Raw genomic sequence first — 22390 nt, forward strand, 5'->3', positions numbered from 1 at the left:
ATTAAAACTATATACATTATTGGGTGTTCCTGCAACTGGATGCTTAACCACTACAGATCATCAAGGAAACACTTTGTTGCATTATGTTACTGAGATTAAATGACAGATTAAGCACCAGTCAAGTTCTAGGCGTGTCCAGGAAATTCGCCGTTTAGGAAATGAAAATTAGGAATATTCTTCGTATGGACAATGATAAAGCGTTTTATATCAGCATTTTTAAAATAAAAGATTTGATATAAGAAACTCTTTATTCAATGTCAAACATTAAAAAAAAAATCGCGATGAGGTCATTTAAAATGAAACTTATCCAAAGTGTAATTCTTTTTTCAAGGCAATAAGATATGATTTTGAATGTTTGGCTGCCATTTCTAACAGGTCGAAGAACGATGTAGAGACTACAATCGTTTTTGTTAAACTGAATATTTCTTTTACATTTAATTAGATCGTGTGCGCAATATGGCTGGCTGCCAGTAAGATGGTTTAGTTTAATAGCTGCAGTTTCACTGTTATTGTTACTATTATAGTATTTCGATTAATCCTTTCATATCGGCAAATCTATAATACTAATGCGTTAATGATTACACTAAATGTCGTGTGTGTGTGTGTGTGTGTGTGTGTGTGTGTGTGTGTTGGATTTTCAGTTTGTATGGAATGTGTTGTGGATTTAGCCTATACGGTTTTCCATTTCCCTCACTTGACATTCGGTTGGCCAGATTTTGCGCATGAAGCGATGAGGTAGTCGCTTGGCTTTCTTCAATCTCTTTCTATCATTAATCTACTTTCTATCATCACCAATCGGGTAATGTGGCCGGTAGGACTCTCATTTGCATTATTTTTCTCCAGAGCAGAGGGTTCCCGACCATCGGGACACTGACCAGTTGGCACCTGGCCGCTCAGAAAGAATAACTTTTATTTCTATGTTATTGACTATCACAGTTTGCTGGTTGTTTTTGCATTATATTTGTGTTAAAGAGTAAAGATAAAGGACCTCCTTTCGGTCATGAATGACCATGGGATTGCACCTGGAAAGTTACCCTCCGAGGCACAAGTCCGGGCAAGTTTGTTTATGGAAGACCAGCAGTTGCCCATGCACACCAGCCTCCCGTCTCTACACCACCGATGTTATCCAAAGGAAAGGCAAAGGCCGATACAGCTTGGCACCAGTGATATCGCAACTCGTTCCTACGGCTGAGGGAACTGGAGCAATGTGAAATAAAGTGTCTTGCTCAAGAACATAACGCACAGAAATCGAGCTCGTGTAATAAAATTATACAAATGGCACTTTATTTCGTGTTTTGTTATGCGCGTGATCCCTCGATCTGTTGAAAAAATTATCTTCCACAAAACCAGTTCGTAGTCCAAAGAAAAAAAACATTGGTGACCCCTTACTATAGAGGGCTAGCTACTTTCTTGGAAAAACTCTAGACACCGACGGGAATGAGCTGACCGTCAATTCCTCTTTTGCTTTTTCATAGATTAGTGAAGTAGACGCTTGCTGACGCTTATCATGTGATCTTTTAACCATGAGGACTGGTGAGGACACAAGATAGATATACCTTGCTATAGGTTATAACCAAAGGCGAGCACCTTTAATCGAAAAGTAAACTTCGTTAACCGTTAATCCGTTAACCAAAAAGTGAACTTCGATAACCGTTAATCAGTTAAATATTAAAAAACGTAACGGAAATTATCGATAAACCGTTAACGTTAATTTTTTAAATTTCGTTTTGTATTTGGTTTGCAAGATTCTTTATGTGAATTCGTGTGCTGAAGCATATTTTATTGTGTCTGAGGAGAGTGATTCTCTTTCAGTGCCTCACCTGTTCGATTTCCACTCATTTACTTATTTATTTTTTCTAAAATTTTCGTTGCGTCTTGCAACCTTTTCAGTAGTCGTTGACTTTGTTAATTTTTCTTATAGAAAAAAAAAATCAGTTTTTGGTCTAAAACCACCGAAAAGCACAATTAAAAAGTGCTAAAGTCAGTCTTTTCTGACCCTTTTAAGGGCTTCAGAACCAAAAAAAAAAAAAAAAACTATCGTTTTTTTCTTTTTTGGTTTACAGTTAAAAAGGGCTAATTTCATACTTTTGACCCTTTCTTAGATTTTAAAAGCTTTTAGGGCCAGGAAAAGGTTAAAAAAAAAAAACTCAGATGAAACACAATATTAGTATTAAACTAAAAAAGTTTATTGAGGTGGCCGTAAAATAATTAAAAAAATGAAAAACACGTTATATACATAATTTAATTTTCCCTCGTCTCGTTCTCCATTCTGTTCATGAGATACTTTTTGCCCTTCATGAAAATTAGCATGTCAAAGTTTTCATTAGACAGAGATGAACTCTTGGCCCTCAAGATGTCCTTGCTCATAGAGAACAAACACTTCACTGCAGCACTGGAGGGGGTGGCTGTGTTAAACTTGATGAACAAGTCCACCAACACATGCCCACCCAAGAAGGCATCATCATCTGTCTTTGGAGAAGGCATCCTCAGCAAGTCGTTGGAGTTGGTCTCCAACCAGGTCTTGACAAAATGCTGGGCCTTGTCCTTGAGTGACCTGTAGCTCACTTTGGGCTGGGTGACACTACTGAAGAAGTCCTCCTCCTCCTTGTTGTTGCTGCCTCCACTGTTACTGATCCCTTCGTCAGACTGCTACCTCATGGTTTCCTCGACCTTACCCGCCCATGCTTTTCACCACCATGGCGACCTTGGTGTTGTCATACTTATCCAACCAGATGAGGCGAAACCTGGGGGGGGGGGCGGGAAGGCCGCAGTCAGCTGGTATTCCTCATCCTCCAGAAAGGTCTGAAACTTTTTGTCGACGCCTGTCAAAAGTGCGTCGACCAAGAGGCTGCAGTAGACGAAGCTCTTGGACTTCAAGTCTTTGAGCCAAAAGGTCGTCTCTGCAACTTGAACTCAAGCTGACTTGAGTTAGCGGAAGTTAAATGTAACGGAAGTTAATTAATCCGATAATGATTTCCGAAGTTAACTTAGAAGTTAAATCGTTAACAAAAATGTTAATTGCGTTAATTAACGATTAACGGTTTGGTGCCCATACCTGGTTCACAAACACACACACACACACGCAGTGTATGAGGGCGTGCTGAAAAGCTCCTGCATATGAGGGTATCTCGAGGTTCCACCTTACGAGTTCTTTTACAGGGCTTAGAAAAACTGAAGGACCGCTGCAATAAGTGTGTGAATCTGAGAATAAAATCATAATTAACTTATTCTCCTGTATTTTTATTTACCCAAAGCCTGGAACTTTTCAGCACTCCCTTGTATATGGAACGTACAAACGAGACAGGGTCCCTGGACTCGGCTAAAAGGACAGTTAACTCCTAAAAAGAACTGATTTTTTGTCCGCGATGACCTGTCCAGTCATTAAGAAGCGGATGTTAAAAGCGATGATGAAAATACGCAGAACACGCACGTGTGTGTGTATATATATATATATACATACATACACACACACATACACGTTCACGCGCAAGCACTGAGAATTCTTGACGTCACGGGGACAGGAAGACTTGTTTTGTTTCGTTTTTGCATATATCCGTCATTGTTATCACCGATGTCGGGGACAAGGAGGGAACGGGTGTGAGGTGACGACGACGACGATGATGATGATGATGATGATGGTGGTGGTGACGGCGGTGCCTCCCCCCCCCTCGTCTCCCACCAAACAATCACGTGCCATTTGACTCATAACACTTGCTGGAGCGGGAAGACACGACGAAGAAAACTACTTGGCACTTTTTACTTCGAAGATGACTTTTCCCTTGGTGGCAAATGCCACTCTCTACTCTTAGCCTACTGATACCACCACCCCCTCTCTCTCTCTCTCTCCTCCTCCCTCCTCTTGATGTTTACCGTGAATTGGTGTTCCTAATACCCTCCTTTCTCTCTCTCTCTCCCAGTTTGTTGTTGTTGTTGCTGTACAACTCTTCCCATTTTTCTTTCTATAAATACATCTTATTTGTAATACGGACAATAGTCGGCTCTTTATTATCGGTTTTTATTTTTTTCCCCCTCTTTTCCATTTCGTCTTGCTTGCTCTATGTACCTTTAACCATACTTCTTGTTAATATAATATAATATTAGTATAATATAATATAGTATAATATAGTGGAGGCGCAATGGCCCAGTGGTTAGGGCAGCGGACTCGCGGTCATAGGATCGCTGTTTCGATTCCCAGACCGGGCGTTGTGAGTGTTTATTGAGCGGAAACACCTAAAAGCCCCACGCAGCCCCGGCAGGGGATGGTAGTGATCCCTGCTGTACTCTTTCACCACAACTTTCTCTCACTCTTACTTCCTGTTTCTGTTGTACCTGTACTTCAATGGGTCGGTCGGCCATATCCCCGAATATCCCCGAGAACTACGTGTCTGTGGAGTGCTCAGCCACTTACACGTTAATTTCACGAGCAGGCTGTTCCGTTGATTCGGATCAACCGGAACCCTCGTCGTCGTATCCGACGGAGTGCTTCCACCAGTATAATATAATATTATATAATATAATATATTGTTATATTTCGAAATGGTCATTTTGCAAGTTTAGCCAATAAAAACACACGCACTATATATTTATTTTTTTTTACACATTAATCTTAATCTTATTTCGGCCAGAGTTCTTTCGTCACACTCCTGGCTAAACTTGCAAAATGACCATTCCGAAATATAACAATATCTATTTCAACACACGACTTCACATAAAAAAATCTTGCACAACAAATATATAAACGTACTAATATAATATAGTATAATATAAAATGATATTATATAATATATGGCAATCTTTCGGGGAAAGTTTATGACGTCATGAGTGAGTGAATGACTGTCTTTTTGCTTGACAGAGTCGAACAGTCAAGCACACACACATTCGCACTCATGGCTGACGTCATGAACTAATACCGAAACACTGCATACAATAATACTATATATTTCAGAGATGAACTTACCGAGCAAGTGATTTGATCTGAGAAACTTTAGTATTATTATTATTATTATTATCTCTGCCTTAGCGAAGGCGGAGGTATTGTTTTCAGTTGTGTTTGTTTGTTTCTTGGTTCGCGGACAAGATATCTCAAGAACCACTGGATGGATTCGAATGAAACTTTTAAGGGTGTTTGGCCCCGTGACTGGCACGGGATCGATCCGGTACCGGTCAAGGATTCTGGATAATTTTTCCTGTTTTTTTTTTTTTTTTCACTAAATTTTTGAGAGCGGTCGGATTCATTTTCAGTATTCTCGTTTGTGAGAGCAGTCGAGTTTATTTAAGATATTCTCATTTTAAAGATCATCTCTGGTTAATCATTGAGAGGACGTTGGTGTTGCCTTGGTGGAGGTTTGCGCGCTCGGAGTGCTCTTGTTGTTGTTATTATTCGACTTTGCCTTTCATCTTTCCGGGGGTTGATAAATTAAGTACCAGTAAAGCACTGGGGTTGATCTAATCGACTAGTCCCCTCCCCCAAAATTTCAGGCCTTGTGCCTATAGTAGAAAGGATTATTATCATTGTTTCAAATTTTGGCAAAAAGCTAGGAATTTCAGCGGGAGCAGGTTAGTCAATTACATCGCCCCCCCCCCACAATACTTGACCGTTGCTTTATTTTACCGATTTCAAAAGGATGAAGGATGAAGCTGATCTTGTCGGAATTTGAACCCAGGACGCGCTTAACGACTCTGACAGCTTCCCGCTGTCTGTCTGTCTGTCTGTCTGTCTGTCTGTCTGTCTGTCTGTCTGTCTGTATGTCTGTATGTCTGTCTGTATGTCTGTCTGTATGTCTGTATGTCTGTATGTCTGTATGTCTGTCTGTATGTCTGTATGTATGTATGTATCTATCTATCTATCTATCTATCTATCGGCGCTGAAACGATTGTGAAGTTAACTGTACAACTACGTTGTTCCGGGTTCAATCTCAGTTTGCAGACTCTTAGGTATTGGAAATAGAATTTAATTAGCGTTAACAAGGAATTTTGTGAAACCGAACAAACACCGACAAAAATCAAATTGATTTAACGTTTAATGGAATTTGAATGTCGGAGTTGTTTCCCTTCTTTTGCCGAAAAATAAAATTATCGTTGTTAATGTACAATATGCACACACACACGTGTAAGGCGGTGAGATGGCAGAAACGTTAGCGCGTCGGGCGAAATGCTTAATAATACTTCCTCTATCTTTATGTTCTGAGTTCAAATTCCACCGAGGTCGACTTTGCCTTTCACCCTTTCGGGATCGATAAATTAGGTACCAGTTACGCACTGGAGTCGATGTAATCGGCTTAATCCCTTTGTCTGTTCGTGTTTGTATCCTCTATGTTTAGTCCCTTGTGGGTAATAAAGAAATAAGAAACGTTAGCAGCCGGGCGAAATGCTTACTGGTGTTTCGTCTGCCGTTACGTTCTGAGTTCAAATTCCGTCGAGGTCGACTTCGCCTTTCATCCTTTCGGTGTGGATAGATTAAGTGCCAGTTGCGTACTGGGGTCGGTCGAATCGACTGGCCCCTCCCCACAAATTTCGGGCCTTGTACCTAGAACAGAAAAGAATATACGCACACTTACACCACTGACACACATCACATATATTCAGTTCTATCTCACTTTACGAGACCCCAGGTGTGCGAGTTTTATATTATATTTTTCAAGCACAAGATCCAAGTTTTGAACCAAGTGCAAAAGACTCTACTACCATAACAAATGCTTCTGCGTGTAAAAAGAAATCTACAAGCCCGTCTACGAGTGCTTGTGAATTGGCGATCGTGTCTATAAGTGATGGTGTGCTCTAAGTCTAGAGCGAGTAAATCTATACTATCTGAAAGGCATTTGGAAAAAAATTTAATTGAAGTATAACCATTTTTTTTTTCTTCTGAAAATTACGAGGAAGCAAAGTCCGCTCGTGGGGCCCTTTTGTGTATGTATGCCAGTGTTTCTAGTATAGCATATCTTTCAATGTATCGAACGATGTTCTGCGGTCTATTTTTGACTTTCATTATTGGGGAATCCCTCTCTATTCTTGTGTGAATAGTCTTCTAATGCGCTATGTGTAAAGGGAGGCAACTCTTCTTTTGCTATTGGTTTAAAATTTGGGACAAGTTTTGGATGAATTGCTCAAATGCTTTGAACGTCAATTTTCTATTAAATTACATACTCTTTTACTTGTTTTCAGTCATTTGACTGCGGCCATGCTGGAGCACCGCCTTTAGTCGAGCAAATCGACCCCGGGACTTATTCTTTGTAAGCCCAGTACTTATTCTATCTGTCTCTTTTGCCGAACCGCTAAGTAACGGGGACGTAAACACACCAGCATCGGTTGTCAAGTGATGTTGCAGGGCAAAAATACAGACACACACACACAATGCTAGGGGGACAAACACACACACACACAATGCTAGGGGGACAAACACACACACACACCACACACACCACACACACACACACACACATACACACACACATGTATATATACGACGGGCTTCTTTCAGTTTCCGTCTACCAAATCCACTCACAAGGCATTGGTCGGCCCGGGACTATAGCAGAAGACACTTGCCCATGATGCCACGCAGTGGGACTGAACCCGGAAAAAAAAAACAAAAAAACTATCGTAAAACTTTTACCTTTTCGTCCGCTGCAGGAACATGAACTGTAGCGATTCGTTATAGGGACTTTTCCTGGGGACAAAATGTTTTCTCGTTCCTCGGACACCTTAATGCTGAATAATTTCAAAAGATTTTTGGTTCCGAAGGACTGTTTGGGAATCGTTAGAATTCACGGGTCTTTAAACCTAATGCAAATTTATTTATTTTTTTTTACTCGTTTTAGTAATTTGGTTGCGGTCATGCTGGAGCACTGCATTGAAGGGTTTAGTCGAACAAATCGGTCCCAGTACTTCGTTGGTGTCGCTTTACCGAACTGCTAATGTTACAGGGACGTAAGCATACCAACACCGGTTATCCTGCGGAGGTGGGCCCTGTTTCCCCCCGTCCCGTTTCCTTCTACCAAATCCATTCACAAGGCTTTGGTCGATCTGGAGCTATTAGTAGAAGACACTTGCTCAAGGTGTCACATAGTGGGTCTGAAACCCTTTATTAGCAATTTCCTTTTGTATCGAAGTAGATCATACATTGTGAAGGCGCAAGGCTTAGTGGTTAGGGTATCGCAGTCACGATCGCATGATCATAGTTTCGCTTCCCGGATCAGGCGAGATCTTGAGCAAAACACTTAATTTCACTTTCTTCCAGTCGACTCAGCTGTACATGAGTAACGTTGCGACGGGCGAAATGCGTAGCCGTATATCGTCTGTCTATACGTTCTGAGTTCAAATTCCGCCGAGTCCGACTTTGACTTTCATCCTTTCGGGGTCAATTAAATAAGTACCAGTTACGCCCTGGGGTCGATATAATCGACGTAATCCGTTTATCTGTCCTTGTTTGTCCCCTCTGTGTTTAGTCCCTTGTGGGTATTAAAGAAATAGGTATTTCGTCTGTCTATACGTTCTGAGTTCAAATTCCGCCGAGGTCGACTTTGCTTTTTATCCTTTCGGGGTCAATTAAATAAGTACCAGTTACGCACTGGGGTCGATATAATCGACGTAATCCGTTTGTCTGTCCTTGTTTGTCCCCTCTGTGTTTAGTCCCTTGTGGGTAGTAAAGAAATAGGTATTTCGTCTGTCGTTACGTTGTGAGTTCAAATTCCGCCGAGGTCGACTTTGCTTTTCATCCTTTCGGGGTCAATTAAATAAGTACCAGTTACGCCCTGGGGTCGATATAATCGACGTAATCCGTTTGTCTATCCTTGTTTGTCCCTCCTCTGTGTTTAGCCCCTTGTGGGTAGTAAAGAAATAGGTATTTCGTCTGTCTATACGTTCTGAGTTCAAATTCCGCCGAGGTCGACTTTGCTTTTCATCCTTTCGGGGTCAATTAAATAAGTACCAGTTACGCACTGGGGTCGATATAATCGACGTAATCCGTTTGTCTGTCCTTGTTTGTCCCCCCTCTGTGTTTAGCCCCTTGTGGGTAGTAAAGAAATAGGTATTTCGTCTGTCTATACGTTCTGAGTTCAAATTCCGCCGAGGTCGACTTTGTCTGTGGTTGATATAATCGACGTAATCCGTTTGTCCCCTCTGTGTTCAGCCCCTTGTGGGTAGTAAAGAAATAGGTTACATATACTGCAAATAAAGTGCATCAGGGGAGGCAATACATGTAAAGAAATTACTACGGAGTGAATTCCCTTGATGACTTATGCGTGTACGGGGAGTGGAATTGAAATTGGTAGTTTTTAGGTGTCAGAATAAATGAAATGAAACGAAACAAGACATTCTGTTGCTGATTATGTCTGGTTTACCTCAGTCTTTAGCTGTAAATCGTTTTAAGGTTTTATCGCGTTGCTAGAGTTGCAGAAAGAAATAGTTATCGACAGAAAACACACTGGAGAGTGGCTGTGTGGTAAGTAGCTTGCTTACCAACCACATGGTTTTAGGTTCAGTCCCACTGCGTGGCACCTTAGGCAAGTGTCTTCTTCTATAGCCTCGCACCGACCAAAGCCTTGTGAGTGGATTTGGTAGACGGAAACTGAAAGAAGCCCGTGTGTGTGTGTTTGTGTCTCTGTGTTTGTCCCGCCAACATCGTTTGACAACCGATGGTGGTGTGTTTACTTCCCCGTAACTTAGCGATTCGGCAAAAGAAACCGATAGAATAAGTGCTAGGTTTACTAAGAATAAGTCCTGGGGTCGATTTGCTCGACTAAAGGCAGTGCTCCAGCATGGCCGCAGTCAAATGACTGAAACAAGTATGCAGGGCTTTTGTCGTGCAGAAGTGATGTTTGTACACTGCAGTGCTCCACAACCCGTTTCCCACTTGCAGCACACTTACATCCTTTTCACAACTTGGCGGCATACCTGAACTAAAAATATAACTTAAAGTGTAGGGAAAAAAAATTATGTTCAAGTTACACTAGCATCGTCTCGTGACACACCAGTGTGCCGCAGCGTACCGGTTGTGGAGCACTGGTTTACTGAGATGGGTAATTACTTTCTCTTTTATTATCTTACACGTTTCAGCTCTAAGGTTGTGGCCAGGCTGGAGCTTGCCTATTAAGTTTACTTCACACACAATTTTTTTAGACATGTGTTGACTGTTACTTCACACACAATTTTTTTAAACATGTGTTGACTGTTACTTCACACACAATTTTTTTAAACAAGTGTTGACTGTTATTTCCAGCACGTTGAAGATTATCATATTAATGGAGTTTCTAATTATAAATTGTGGTGTTAGTGTTAATAATTCGTTGGTCTTCATCTAGTAATCTTAGGATCAAAGGCGTTCCAACTGTGACCTTCATATGTATTCACACAACATGAAATGTATCGTTCCGTTGTTTAAGATCTGGTTTGAGATGAATTTCTATCAATTAGTTAATTATATATTTTACATTCTTCCAACAACAGAAGTACGTTTGATTACTCTGATGAATGAACTTGCTTAAGCTGTTTGATTAACATTATTTTCCTAACTTGAAACAATTGTTAGCATTTTGTTACCCTTTCGTTACCAACCTGGCTGAAACTGGTTCTGGCTCTGAGTACAAATGTCTTGTTTGCATAAGTTTTGAATTAAAATCTTCCACCAAACCTTAGTCACAATTTATGTTCCTAACACTAGTTGAAGGATATCTAAGGTATTTAACTAAATTCTTTGTTATATTTAAAGTAATTGAAAGAAATACAGAACATCTCAAAATAAATACAGTAACGAAAGGGTTAAAATATATAATAGAGAAACAATTCTTAACCCTTTTGATACTAACCTGGTTGAAACCAGCTCTGGCGTATTCTACTGCTAAACTGGATATAAACAGAAGCAATACTGGTCTTCAAGCAGTAGTCACACACACACACACACACACACACAAAATACATTGGATTTCCACACAGTTTCCATCTACCAAATTCACTCACAAGTCATTGGTTGGCCCAGGGTTAGAGTAGAAAACATTTACCTGTTTATTGTCTGGTTGCATTTTTCTATTGATGTGGTGAAAGTTGTTCCAGGTATCAAGGGTTCAAACACTGGATTTTGAAAAAGTTTTTTTTTTGCAGAATTGTTTTTGTTTAGTACTTTTATTGAAAATGTTTGAAGTCTAATTCTCACAGCGTGTAATGTTAGGTACTCTTAATCATTATTTTGTTATTCTCATTTACATTATTTCCTACTGACTAACCTCTTTCTTTTTTCCTTTTTTCTATTTTCAGGTAAGTCTAAGGTACTTGTATTGCAAGCTCCTTTTATCTGGGAAGCCATTGTCATGATTAAAAGCTTTGAGCTAAAATAAGTGAAGAAATGCAAACATCTGGCAGCCGTCTTGATGTATGAGGTAAGTCACTATCTGAGCAAAACTATGAACATGGTCTTCAGGTTTAAGGTTTTATTTGGGACAAGCATTTCAATGGTTGGATGGTAGATACAAATAAGACAAATGCCAACAAGATAACAATAGATATTCTAAATTATTTGGGAAATAGTTAACTATTTTGATATAATCCTACCTGAGACTGCCCTTGGTTCTATGACATAAACTTCATGTTTTAAAGCAATCTAAATTAAAACTTTCCTTCAAAATTTCACTTTATGTTCTGAATACCAGCGTAATAATGAGTCATCATCATCATCATCTTTTAACGTCTGCTTTCCATGCAAGCATGGGTTGGACGATTTTGACTGAGGGCTGGCGAACCAGATGGCTGCACCAGGCTCCAATCTTGATCTGGCAGTGTTTCTACAGCTGGGTGCCCTTCCTAACGCCAACCACTCCGAGAGTTTAGTGGGTGCTTTTTATGTGCCACCGACACGGGGGTCAGTCAGGCGGTACTAGCAACAACCTCGCTCGAATCCTTTTACACATGCCACTGGCACAGGTGCCAGTAAGATGATGTTGGTAACGATCACACTCGAGTGCCTTTTACGTGCCACCAGCCTGGAAGCCAGTTAGCCGCTCTGGCAATGATCACGCTCAGATGGTGCTCTTCGCACCCTACTAGCACGGGCACAAATGCCAGTAAGGCAATGCTGGTAACAATCACACTTGAATGGTGCCTTTAAATTCTTCATTATTTTCAAAATTAATTGAAACAGAAGCAGTATAATACTTTAACATGAATGATATAACAAAAGGGTTAACCTTGTTTAATCTTTTAGCATTCAACTTATTCTGTCAAGGGTAATGCTCATTTTGAATTAATCATGCATTATCTTGGGACTTTGAGATTTTGATGATGTAGTTGCTCATTTTCAGAATGATTTTGTAGGGTAAGGGAAAGAGGTCGAATCTGGCCCGTTTGAACATAAAACAGTTAGAATGTTTGGGTTGGATATGGCCTGTTTAACCCTTTCCCTAGTGTATTTATTTTGAGATGCTCTCTGTTTCTTTCAATTACTTTAAATATAACAAAAAATTTAGTAAAATAATTTAGTTATCATTAAGCTAGTGTTAGGAACATAAAATGTGACTAAGGTTTGGTGGAAGATTTTAATTCAAAACTTATGAAAACAGAGCCGATTTCAGCCGGGTTGGTAACTAAAGGGTTAAATCGTAAAGTGTTAAGGACTTTTGTTTCTCTGCACTAACCATGCACTACTTCAATCTGAACCCACTTTACCAGGGTTATATTCCCTCTTTACTCTCTCCACAAAAAAAAAAAAAAATTCACTTTTCTCAGTCTTGTCCTCTACAATTTTCTTACATGGCCATGTGTTTTTTTCTGTAGGCATCAACCAACATAATATTTCACAAAGATCATAGACTGTCTTCTTGATCTTCTGACTTTTGAAAAAAAAAAATCAAAAGTGGCAGTGGGAGGATATCTGTCTATGTGCAACTCCAGTTGTGTGTATGTGGGGGTTTATGATTTCTTTTTCTTTTGTTATTCCTGCCTCACGTGCTTCATAATAATCAAAATGCTAACCCAAAATATATCAAATGAGCAAGCAAGTAAAAACAAGGCAAACCATGGGATGTTGTTATACACATTGTTCATTCATAAACTGGTCACAAGATGTGAAAGCAGTTTGAGATTTTGTTGCAAATGAGGTTTGTGATGTGTAAATGGGTTGATAAACCAAGGCATGAAAAAAAAAGTCCTCAAAACTCCACTGACTGTCATTCATGATTTCAAGAAAGAAAGAAACCAGGAGGATATTATCTTTTTTATCTTTCACCCTGTTCAGTCATTAGACAGAAGCTATGTTGTGTGTGGCACACTCCTGTTAAGGGTTTTGGTCAAACAAATCAACCTTGGTTTCTTTTGCCAAACTGCTGAGTTACAGAGATGTAAACAAACCAGCACTGGTTGTCAAGTGGTGGCAGCGACATGCACACACTCATGCATGCACTTATGCACACACTCACTCATGCACACACTCATTCATGCACACAGTCATTCATACACTCACACATGCACACCCTCCCACACACACGTGCACACTCACATACTCATACTCACACTATCACTCACGTACACACTCATTCACACACTCATTCACACACTCACTCACGCACACACTCACGTGCACACTCACATACTCATACTCATGCACACACTCACACACTCATGCATACACTCACACCCACTCATGCACACTCACACTCCTGCACACAAGTACACACCCACTCACTCACTCACACACACACACACACACACACACACATTCACTCACCCTCCCGATGGGCTTCTACACAATTTCTGTCTACCAAATTCAGTGACAGAGCATTGGTCAATCCAGAGCTGTAGTAGACGACACTGGTTCAACGTGCCACACTGTGAGACTGGAGACCACATTGTTACAAAGTCAGTCTCTTAACCACATAGTCATGCCTGTGCCAATAAAATTGAAACTTCTTTGGTAGGGGATTGAACCCGGGCCTCCTGCATGACAAGTGTGGATACTTACCACTATACCACCAAGGAATTAGCATGAATTAAATAATTTACAGAAATTTTTCAGCACTTTGTTTTGACGTCCACTTTCCCATGTTTACCTTTGGGTCAGATGGAGTTTGAGGCGGATCTTCTATGGCCAGATGCCCTTCCTGTCACCACCCCTTGCCTAATGTCGCCCCATGGCCAGACATGTTTTTGTAGAATATTGGAAATGAACAACGCAGCTTGTATGACAGTGACAATCACTTACAACTGTCATGCGATGCTAAACACACACTCACACACACACGCACACACGTTTGTGCGTGCGTGCGTGTGTGTGTATGATGCGATTACATGAATGTATTGTTCATAGGCCTGCATCCGACTTCAATTTAATTTTTTTCTTTTTTTTATTAACCTGGAAACAGTTCTCACAGCAAGAACTCTATATATTTGCTTATATATTGTAACATATTACACACACACACCACACACACACACACGCACACACATACAATGTATATATTTATTCGTGTGTGTGTGTGTGTGTGTGTTCTTGGTAAATGTTACCCAGCTGCATAAATGGTTGGGTGTGACAAGACATTATGCCTCTGACACATTCATGCTACTCTCTTACGACTACTACTACTACTACAACCACCACTACTACTACTATCACCACCACCACTACTACTACTATCACCACCACCACCACCACTACTACTACTACTACTACAACTACTACTACTCATAGCTATTACATCATTCCTTCTTTAAGCTGTTCTGCAGTTTTGTGCTTGCATGCATCATTATGTGTATCAGTGAGCTCGCACGTTCTTGTGTGTGTGTGTATGCGTGTATGCGTGGTATGTGTACTTTTTTGTGCCCCCTTGTTTATATATGTCATTGTGTGTTTGTATGAGCTTTTATATGTGTATCGTGTGTTCATTTGTGTGTGTGCGTGCGTGTGTGTGTGTGTGAAAACCTTTGTGTATGTATACTTGCGTGTTAATCTTTACATTTGTATATATGCATGTATGTTTGTGTGTGTATGCAAGCCTTATTGTATGAACATGCATAGTTACTTTTGTGTGTGTGTGTGTGACCCTTTGTATATGAATATTTCACTTGTGTGTGTGTGTGTGTGAAATATTGCTGTATTCATTTGTGTAGATGTGTGTGTATATATATATATATGTGTGTATATTTGTGTGTATATTATGTATGAGTGTGTCTCTATCCATGTTGTATCTCATGTATATAGATTTATGAATATTTCAATTGTGTGTGTGAAATATTGCTGTATTCATTTGTGTAGATGTGTGTATATATATATATATATATGTGTATATATTTGTGTGTATATTATGTATGAGTGTGTCTGTATCCCTGTTGGATCTCATGCATATAGATTTATGAGAGCTTTATGTGTAATGAACAAATATGCAAATATACTAATACACATATAGCTATACGCGCTTATAAAATACTAAGAAATGCGCCAACACAATCAAATGTGTACACATTTACTTAAATTAATAATTTGTGACACATACACACATGGACAGTAAACATGCCTACAGACTAACAAATGCACATACACTGACAAACACACACACACTTGCACATTTGCTAACACATACGTGCATACACACATACGTGTGCATACACACACATGCAGATACATTAACACACACACACATACACACACTTGCACATTTGCTAACACATACGTGCATATACACATACGTGTGCATACACACACATGTAGATACATTAACACACACACACATACACACACTAACGCACACTTGCACATTTGTTAACACATACGTGCATACACACATACGTGTGCATACACACACATGTAGATACATTAACACACACACACATACACACACTAACACACACTTGCACATTTGTTAACACATACGTGCATACACACATATGTGTGCATACACACACATGCAGATACATTAACACACACACACATACACACACTAACACACACTTGCACATTTGTTAACACATACGTGCATACACACATACATGTGCATACACACACATGCAAATACATTAACACGCACACACACACACACACTAAAATCACTCATACATACACTTACAAACCCTCACACTAACACGCGTACACACATGCATTTACACACATCCATACACACGCGTTCACATGCACACATTCGTATACACTAACATACTTGTATACATGCACACACACTGACATCAACAAATACATTCACACACCTACTCTCTCATGCACAAACACATACGCATACACACGAACATGCACCAACAGCCACACCTCCTTTTGTATGTATGTGTGTATGCATGTATGTGTGTGTGTGTGTATAAGTTAGAGAGATAAGTTAAAGTGAATTGATAGAATGTGAGAGAGAAAGAGAGAAGTGACTGAAGAGAATCTAAGATTTGTAGAAAAGATAGAGGATGGAGCAGACATGCAGAAATCAAGATAACAGAGAGGGAGAGAGAGAGTGTGTGTGTGTGTGTGTGTGTGTGTATTTGTGTTTAGTCTATTTCTTTGCGTACCTGTGCATACAAGATATCAGCTGGCAGTGCAGATGTTTACGAAAAATCTGTTGGGGAAAGTTTTGGATTTTTTTTTTTAATTCCTGATATCTTTGATAGTTTGATAAGAAAGATTACGTATTTCTGAGTTTAACTTTTTAGGTCTGTATATGTTGGAAGTCAATGTTTTTACTCTCTCGGCTACAATCCGACGAGTAGTGGATCACGGTTTTAGGAGAGATATAGTTGCACTTTGCGCCATAATATATCAGTAAGGGTGATGGTGTTTCTATTGCAGTTTAACCCTAAATGAGCGAGACCTTTCATGATTGATATACTGTGCTTGAGAAGACCTGTCAAGACAAGTGAGATCATAGTTGTGGCTGACGCTGGTGCTGTGTAGCTGGCACCTGTGCCAGTGGCACGTTAAATGCACCCACTACACCCGGTTAATCTTTACTTTGATCTCGAGTGTTCTTTCTTCCAACAGGCAATAATAAACGCGTGTGTGTTTGTGTGTACCTTAATCAAGAGATGAAAAAACAAAAAACCCTTTCACACCGGGAAGGACTCAATACCTGTGAACTTTCATTCATACACAAAGCATTTATAAACATGGTTTTACAAACCATTTTGAAAACTGGTGATGGCTTACGAGTTTCAAAACCTTTATACAGTTGTTGGACACTGTGCATGTGTGTGTGTGTGTATGCATTGATCCTCATCATTTTATCTCTGCTTTCCAAGCTAGCATGCATTGGATGGGTTGCCACAGTCGAGGTTAGTCCTTATTGGGAGCCACTACTCTTGCAGACTGTTGCTTGTCTGTATCAATTTGGCTTGGTTTCCATGGCTAGATACCTTTCCTGTCTCCAACAACTTTACAGAGTGTACTGGTTGCATTTTCTTGTGGCACCAGCGCTAGGGAGGTTGTCCTGTTCTTGGCACGGAGACAAGGCTAGAGAATCCTCCCCAACTGGTGCCTTTTCCACTTATGTCAACCTCCTATGTTTATCTTTCCATGGCACCAGCACAAGAGAGTTTGTTGTGATGGGACTGTATGTGACGGGACTAAAGGGACTTAAACCCTTCTTTTACTCTGCTTATTCACCAGTCACTCTTGAAAGTTTGTGTTGGGTAACCTTTTGCTGTGGCACCAGCATTGGGGCAGTTTAGGGTTGGCTGTACTGTATGTGTAAATAATACTCTGTTCTTTAAGACGTCCATTCAGTCAGGGTATTGTGACTAATGAGTGGAGTAGGAAAGACAGATAGAAATAGATGATTGAAGGGTCAGAATGAGTGATAACACACATACACACACACTTGCACATTTGCTAACACATACATGCATACACACATACGTGTACACACACACACATGCAGATCCATTAACACACACACCACACACGCTAAAATCACTATCACACATACACCTACAAACCCTCACACAGACATTAGCACACATACACTTATATGCATTTACACACATCTACATATACACATTCACATGCACATATCGTTATACTTGACTGGGTCAAATTCTCTTTTTCTTTCACTCGTATTTGTATGTGTATATTTCTGCATGCATGTGAGTGTTTATGTGTGTTTGCCTGCAATACCAAAAAAATACCATTGCCAAAGCAGTCAGCCATGCCATATTGCCAGCGTCGAAACAGCTGTGCTCAATTGTCTCATTCCATTGCTTGTTTTGGGTCCGGTCTGAAGTGGGGGACATATGCTAAACAATAACTTAACAACAACAAGCAGTAGTTTGTTCTGGTATGTTTGACGTACAGTCTCTGTTCTCTTGTACAGCAGTGTAAAAGAAATGAGTTGCAGCTGCATGCATTTACTGCACTGTTGCAATTTAAACGCATCATTAAAAAGGGAAGAAAAGAAAAGGAAAAAGCTCCCGGTCATTTGACATTTCTATCTCTTGTCTGGTGATGAAATTTTTGAGAAGGATTTTTTTTTTTCTTCTTCGTATTTTCTTTCTCCTGTATCTTTTTTTTCTTCTTACTTATCATCGCTCCCCTCCATCACCACCAAGTCTCACTGTCATTCTACCCCCACCCCACCCCACCCTGGACCCTTATTTCCATTTCTATTATCAATCTCAACCACCATTTCTGTCATCAAGATTGTCATTGAGGGCAGGGTGGGGGGAAATCATAGACAAACAAAATTCTTGGGTTGTCATGGCGAAGAAAAGGGGTTAAAAACATGCCCCCCTTCCCCCCTGGTACCCCCACTACTCTGACATTTTCTCTTTTTCTTTGATTCTTTCTCTGATTTTTACTCTCTTTCTTTCTCTCTTTCTCTCTCTCTGCAACTTTTACTCTCACTTTTCAAATTTTATTTTCTCTCTCTCTCTCTCTCTCCAATTTTTATATTTTCTCCCCAAATTTCAGTCTGTCTCTCTTTCCTTCTGCTTTCTCTCATCTCTCTCTCTTCTCTCCTCTCTTTCTATTTCTCTCTCCTCACTCTTTCACCCCTCTCTCTCTGCTTCTGTCTATCTGCTGTTTCTCTCCGTCTGTCTGTCTCTCTTTCTCTTCCTCCTCTTCCCTCTCCCCCTGTCTGTCTTCTCTCCCATTTCCCCTCTCCCCTGTTTCTGTCCCCTCTCCCTTGTCTCCCCTCCCCGTCTCTCTCCCCTCTCCTCTGTCTCTCCTCTATTTCATTGACTTTCACATCTCTCTCTCTCTCTCCTCTCTTTCTATTTCTCTCTCCTCACTCTTTCACCCCTCTCTCTCTGCTTCTGTCTATCTGCTGTTCTCTCCGTCTGTCTGTCTCTCTTTCTCTTCCTCCTCTTCCCTCTCCCCCTGTCTGTCTTCTCTCCCATTTCCCCTCTCCCCTGTTTCTGTCCCCTCTCCCTTGTCTCCCCTCCCCGTCTCTCTCCCCTCCCCGTCTCTCTCTCCCCTCCCCGTCTCTCTCCCCTCTCCTCTGTCTCTCCTCTATTTCATTGACTTTCACATCTCTCTCTCTCTCTCTCTTTCTCAATCAACCCTCTTTCAACTCAGTCTCTCTCAATCTCATCCTCATCTGGCTTGAGTCATCCTTCTTTGAGCTATTTTCCCTGCTCACATTCAATGTCCAAATTTCTTATTAATACGAGATAGATAGGATGTGGCAGAAACTCCACTTGTTGCTGCTGTACTGTGTGTGTGTGTGCGTGCGTGCGCACACCTCATGGGTTCTCCTGTTGTAGAGACGAGGTTTCTGCAATCTCTAACTGAACAATCAGCACAGCTTATTTGTTTGTGCTGTGTATTAGGTCACACATGCCATCAAACAGACATTCCCTGTACACAGGTGCATGGTGTGCTACATGGCAGATGTCATAGTGACGGCAGAGCAACATGAGATGAATTTTGTTGAAGAACACCACACACTGCCTGGCCTGGGAATTGAAACCATGATTTTGCAATTGTGAATGTGATGCCCTAACCACTAGGTCATGCACTTTCATATATGAGTGAGTGAGTGAGTGTGTGTGCATTTATGTGTATACATATCCAGATGTTTTAAACTGAATTCTTTCTTACATTATTTACATTATTTACAATATTTACATTATTTACATTTGATGGATATTTGTCCTCATCTTGTATGGTGTTGTGGTTAAGAGCATGGGCTACTAACCCCAAGATTCCAATTTCAATTCCAGGCAGTGACCTGAATAATAATAATAATAATAATAATAATAATAATAGTAATAATAATAATAATAATGATAATAACATCGAAAAATACCTTAGGAATGAGAACCCAAGTTCGAAATATCCCCAAGCCACCTGATGAAGGCTGGAGGCTATATCAGCCGAAATGTTGTGTTAACAACAAACAAGATGAGGACAAATATCTGTCAAATGTAAATAATGTACATAATTCCTCATCTCTTAAATATAGAACTGTGAATTCTTTCTTGTGACTTGAATTTTACATTACTGTGAGTTTCATTCTCACCTGGAGATCACAATAGCATGAAACTCAAGAGAAAGAATTCACACTCACTGCATTCCCCTCCCTTCCATCTTCCACTCTCCTTTCACACTCTCACAAACTTACTTACCTACCCACTCACTCTATTCAATTCTTGTTCCCATTTATATATGCCCCTTTGTAATTTTAGGGTATACTCTGGCATATCTTATTCAACAGCTTCTCTCCCTCTGCCCCCCACCTCTTCTTTCTTTTTCCAGCTGGGGTAGCCATGTATCTCCTCTACTGCAAAACACCCTGCTCAGTTGAGTGGGGTCTTGTCTTGCAACTTACTTGTGCTGGTGCCACGTAAAAAGCACCAAGTGCACTCTGTAAAATGGTTGGTCTTTGGAAGGGCATCCAGCTGTAAAAGCCAAGCCAAAGTGGATAGTTTGGTACAGGCTTCTGGCTTGCCAACACCTGTACAACTGTCCAACTCATACCTGGATGAAGAATGGGTGTTAAATGATGATGTATTCTTTTATTCTTTTATTTGTTTCAGTCATTTGACTGTGGCCATGCTGGAGCACCGCCTTTAATCGAGCAAATCGACCCCAGACTTATTCTTTGTAAACCTAGTACTTATTCTATCGGTCTCTCTTGCCAAACTGCTAAGTGACGGGGACATAAACACACCATTATCGGTTGTCAAGCTATGTTGGGGCGGGGGTGACAAACATAGACACACAAACATATACATAAATATATGTATATACACACACACACACACACACACACACACACACACACACACACAATGGGCTTCTTTCAGTTTCTGTCTATCAAATCCACTCACAAAGCTTTAGTCGGCCTGAGGCTATAGTAGAAGACACTTGCCTAAGGTGCCATGCAGTGGGACTGAACCCGGAACCATGTGGTTGTTAAGCAAGCTACTTACCACACAGCCGTGTATGTTCTTCACACACACACACACACACACACACACTTATATGCTTTCTCATATATACACAACCGTGTGTGCATGTGCACATATGTATAAGAGTGTATACATGTGTACAGTTTTTTTTTTGCATAAGAGTGTGTATATGTGAATGAGTTAAAAGTTGGATGTGTTAGTGAGGGCAGAGATAAGAAAGGGATTATAGCAGATAAGTCAGGGGATAGAAGGTGGTGATGGTTGGGGGTAGGGTTTATGATGGGGGTAGCTAGAGGGGATAAACATGAGTGTATATAGAAAGTTGTTGAAAGATTGAGAGAGAGAGAGAGAGAGAGAAAGAGAATGAAACAGATAGGTTAGAGAGAGTAAGGCCTGCTGGTAGCTTATAAGATTGCTGAGGATAGCAAGTACTGTGTAAACCGTCTTTTTCTCCTTCTTTTTTCTTTTTCTTTTTTTTCAGTCTATTTCTGTGTTTGCTACTCCCTCGTTGTCAGATACGTGGTGATGGTAAGAGTAGACCACAGAATGGCTAAGCTGGTGGCAGTGGTGCAGGTGGAGTTACCCAACCTTGGTATGAAGTCTGGCAGTCATCCTAGTTGTAGAAACAGAAGCACAACTGCTACTACTACTACTGCTGCTACTGCTGCTACTACTGCTTCTACTAATGATAGTTTTTGCTGCTTTGGATGGAAGTTCTTAGAGCTTTTTCATCTGTATCTTCCTTCAATCAGTCTCTGCAAAAGTTTTGCTTCATCTATGTTGTTTTTATCTCATTTTATGATTTTTGAAATCTAAGTTTTGATGAAGCCAAGGTTTTCCTGGTTTTGATGTGGCTTCATCATTTTATGTGACTGCACATAGATAAGATTGTATATAGTTAAGATTCTCAGTCTCTCTCTCTCTCTCCCTCCCTCTGTCTGTTTGTCTGTCTCTCTTGTGTACATTTGGTAAATTATACAGTTGAAACACACTAAGTTTACATTGTGTGTGTGTGTATGTGTGTGTGTATGTATATATATATATAAGCCAGTTCATTATGTATAATTCTAGTAAGACA

At 40.3% G+C, this 22390-nt stretch overlaps 1 protein-coding gene across 3 annotated transcripts in view; it reads left to right on the forward strand.

Annotated features, from left to right (window-relative positions):
* The window catches only part of LOC115218922 (rhotekin-2), a 222585-nt gene that overhangs the window by 125250 nt on the left and 74945 nt on the right, over nt 1-22390 (forward strand). The gene's annotated exons all lie outside the window — the stretch shown is intronic.

Source organism: Octopus sinensis, linkage group LG14 (assembly GCF_006345805.1).
Source record: "Octopus sinensis linkage group LG14, ASM634580v1, whole genome shotgun sequence".
NCBI classification, from domain to species: Eukaryota; Metazoa; Mollusca; class Cephalopoda; order Octopoda; family Octopodidae; genus Octopus; species Octopus sinensis.